Source organism: Rutidosis leptorrhynchoides, chromosome 5 (assembly GCF_046630445.1).
Source record: "Rutidosis leptorrhynchoides isolate AG116_Rl617_1_P2 chromosome 5, CSIRO_AGI_Rlap_v1, whole genome shotgun sequence".
NCBI lineage: Eukaryota > Viridiplantae > Streptophyta > Magnoliopsida > Asterales > Asteraceae > Rutidosis > Rutidosis leptorrhynchoides.
The window spans coordinates 113,004,029-113,008,658 of record NC_092337.1 but is presented as its reverse complement, the minus strand read 5'-3'; positions in this window follow the sequence as shown (position 1 = coordinate 113,008,658).

Genomic DNA, 4,630 nt, shown 5'->3' with positions numbered 1-4,630 from the left:
CTTAATATGATATATATACATTAAATGTCTTTACAACGATAATCGTTACATATATGTCTCGTTTAAAAATCATTAAGTTAGTAGTCTTGTTTTTACATATGTAGTTCATTGTTAATATACTTAATGATATTTTTACTTATCATAGTATCATGTTAACTATATATATATCCATATATATGTCATCATATAGTTTTTAAAAGTTTTAACGTTCGTGAATCACCGGTCAACTTGGGTGGTCAATTGTCTATATGAAACATATTTCAATTAATCAAGTCTTAACAAGTTTGATTGCTTAACATGTTGGAAACATTTAATCATGTAAATATCAATCTCAATTAATATATATAAACATGGAAAAGTTCGGGTCACTACAGTACCTTCCCGTTAAATAAATTTCGTCCCGAAATTTTAAGCTGTTGAAGGTGTTGACGAATCTTCTGGAAATAAATGCGGGTATTTCTTCTTCATCTGATCTTCACGCTCCCAGGTGAACTCGGGTCCTCTACGAGCATTCCATTGAACCTTAACAATTGGTATCTTGTTTTGCTTAAGTCTTTTAACCTCACGATCCATTATTTCGACGGGTTCTTCGATGAATTGGAGTTTTTCGTTGATTTGGATTTCATCTAACGGAATAGTGAGATCTTCTTTAGCAAAACATTTCTTCAAATTCGAGACGTGGAAAGTGTTATGTACAGCCGCGAGTTGTTGAGGTAACTCAAGTTGGTAAGCTACTGGTCCGACACGATCAATAATCTTGAATGGTCCAATATACCTTGGATTTAATTTCCCTCGTTTACCAAATCGAACAACGCCTTTCCAAGGTGCAACTTTAAGCATGACCATCTCTCCAATTTCAAATTCTATATCTTTTCTTTTAATGTCAGCGTAGCTCTTTTGTCGACTTTGGGCGGTTTTCAACCGTTGTTGAATTTGGATGATCTTCTCGGTAGTTTCTTGTATAATCTCCGGACCCGTAATCTGTCTATCCCCCACTTCACTCCAACAAATCGAAGACCTGCACTTTCTACCATAAAGTGCTTCAAACGGCGCCATCTCAATGCTTGAATGGTAGCTGTTGTTGTAGGAAAATTCTGCTAACGGTAGATGTCGATCCCAACTGTTTCCGAAATCAATAACACATGCTCGTAGCATGTCTTCAAGCGTTTGTATCGTCCTTTCGCTCTGCCCATCAGTTTGTGGATGATAGGCAGTACTCATGTCTAGACGAGTTCCTAATGCTTGCTGTAATGTCTGCCAGAATCTTGAAATAAATCTGCCATCCCTATCAGAGATAATAGAGATTGGTATTCCATGTCTGGAGATGACTTCCTTCAAATACAGTCGTGCTAACTTCTCCATCTTGTCATCTTCTCTTATTGGCAGGAAGTGTGCTGATTTGGTGAGACGATCAAGTATTACCCAAATAGTATCAAAACCACTTGCAGTCCTTGGCAATTTAGTGATGAAATCCATGGTAATGTTTTCCCATTTCCATTCCGGGATTTCGGGTTGTTGAAGTAGACCTGATGGTTTCTGATGCTCAGCTTTGACCTTAGAACACGTCAAACATTCTCCTACGTATTTAGCAACATCGGCTTTCATACCCGGCCACCAAAAATATTTCCTGAGATCCTTGTACATCTTCCCCGTTCCAGGATGTATTGAGTATCTGGTTTTATGAGCTTCTCTAAGTACCATTTCTCTCATATCTCCAAATTTTGGTACCCAAATCCTTTCAGCCCTATACCGGGTTCCGTCTTCCCGAATATTAAGATGCTTCTCCGATCCTTTGGGTATTTCATCCTTTAAATTTCCCTCTTTTAAAACTCCTTGTTGCGCCTCCTTTATTTGAGTAGTAAGGTTATTATGAATCATTATATTCATAGATTTTACTCGAATGGGTTCTCTGTCCTTCCTGCTCAAGGCATCGGCTACCACATTTGCCTTCCCCGGGTGGTAACGAATCTCAAAGTCGTAATCATTCAATAATTCAATCCACCTACGCTGCCTCATATTCAGTTGTTTCTGATTAAATATGTGTTGAAGACTTTTGTGGTCGGTATATATAATACTTTTGACCCCATATAAGTAGTGCCTCCAAGTCTTTAATGCAAAAACAACCGCGCCTAATTCCAAATCATGCGTCGTATAATTTTGCTCGTGAATCTTCAATTGTCTAGAGGCATAAGCAATCACCTTCGTTCGTTGCATTAATACACAACCGAGACCTTGCTTTGATGCGTCACAATAAATCACAAAATCATCATTCCCTTCAGGCAATGACAATATAGGTGCCGTAGTTAGCTTTTTCTTCAATAACTGAAACGCTTTCTCTTGTTCATCCTTCCATTCAAATTTCTTCCCTTTATGCGTTAATGCAGTCAAGGGTTTTGCTATTCTGGAAAAGTCTTGGATGAACCTTCTGTAGTAACCAGCTAGTCCTAAAAACTGGCGTATGTGTTTCGGAGTTTTCGGGGTTTCCCACTTTTCAACAGTTTCTATCTTTGCCGGATCCACCTTAATACCTTCTTTGTTCACTATGTGACCGAGGAATTGAATTTCTTCCAACCAAAATGCACACTTTGAAAACTTAGCGTACAATTCTTCCTTCCTCAATACTTCTAACACCTTTCTCAAATGTTCACCGTGTTCTTGGTCATTCTTTGAGTAAATAAGTATGTCATCAATGAAAACAATGACAAACTTGTCAAGGTATGGTCCACACACTCAGTTCATAAGGTCCATGAACACAGCTGGTGCATTAGTTAAACCAAACGGCATGACCATAAACTCGTAGTGACCGTAACGTGTTCTGAAAGCAGTCTTTGGAATATCATCTTCTTTCACCCGCATTTGATGATACCCGGAACGTAAGTCAATCTTTGAATAAACAGACGAGCCTTGTAGTTGATCAAATAAGTCGTCGATTCTCGGTAGTGGGTAGCGGTTCTTGATGGTAAGTTTGTTCAACTCTCGGTAGTCGATACACAACCTGAATGTACCATCTTTCTTCTTGACAAACAAAACAGGAGCTCCCCATGGTGATGTACTTGGTCGAATAAAACCACGCTCTAAAAGTTCTTGTAATTGGCTTTGCAGTTCTTTCATCTCGCTGGGTGCGAGTCTGTAAGGAGCACGAGCTATTGGTGCAGCTCCTGGTATAAGATCTATTTGAAATTCAACGGATCGATGTGGGGGTAATCCCGGTAATTCTTTCGGAAATACATCGGGAAATTCTTTTGCAATGGGAACATCATTGATGCTCTTTTCTTCAGTTAGTACTTTCTCGACGTGTGCTAGAACAGCATAGCAACCTTTTCTTATTAGTTTTTGTGCCTTCAAATTACTAATAAGATGTAGCTTCGTGTTGCCCTTTTCTCCGTACACCATTAAGGGTTTTCCTTTTTCTCGTATAATGCGAATTGCATTTTTGTAACAAACGATCTCTGCTTTCACTTCTTTCAACCAGTCCATACCGATTATCACATCAAAACTCCCTAACTCTACTGGTATCAAGTCAATCTTAAATGTTTCGCTAACCAGTTTAATTTCTCGATTCCGACATATATTATCTGCTGAAATTAATTTACCATTTGCTAATTCGAGTAAAAATTTACTATCCAAAGGCGTCAATGGACAACTTAATTTAGCACAAAAATCTCTACTCATATAGCTTCTATCCGCACCCGAATCAAATAAAACGTAAGCAGATTTATTGTCAATAAGAAACGTACCCGTAACAAGCTCCGGGTCTTCCTGTGCCTCTGCCGCATTAATATTGAAAACTCTTCCGCGGCCTTGTCCATTCGTGTTTTCCTGGTTCGGGCAATTTCTAATAATGTGGCCCGGTTTTCCACATTTATAACAAACTACATTGGCATAACTTGCTCCGACATTACTTGCTCCGCCATTACTCGTTCCGACACCATTTGTTCCTTTCGTTCTATTAACCCCTGGTCCGTAGACCTCACACTTCGCCGCGCTATGACCATTTCTTTTACACTTGTTGCAAAATTTGGTGCAGAACCCCGAGTGATACTTTTCACACCTTTGGCATAGCTGCTTCTGATTGTTGTTGTTGTTGCGGTTATTATTGTTGTTGGGATGATTGTTGTAGTTGTTGTTGTTGTTGTTGTTGTTGTTGTTGTTGGGCCGTTTGTTGTAGTTGCGATTGATGTTGCGATTGTTGGGATAATTGTTACGATTATTGTTGTAATTGCTGTTGTTGTATTGGTGATTCTTATCACCATTTTCCTCCCACTTTCTTTTGACTTGCTTCACATTGGCCTCTTCAGCAGTCTGTTCTTTAATTCTTTCTTCAATCTGGTTCACTTGTTTGTGAGCCATTCTACATGCCTGTTGTATGGAGGCGGGCTCGTGTGAACTTATATCTTCTTGGATTCTTTCCGGTAATCCTTTCACAAATGCGTCGATCTTCTCTTCCTCATCTTCAAACGCTCCCGGACACAATAGGCACAATTCTGTGAATCGTCTTTCGTACGTGGTAATATCAAATCCTTGGGTTCGTAACCCTCTAAGTTCTGTTTTGAGCTTATTGACCTCGGTTCTGGAACGGTACTTCTCGTTCATCAAGTGCTTGAATGCTGACCACGGTAGTGCGTACGCA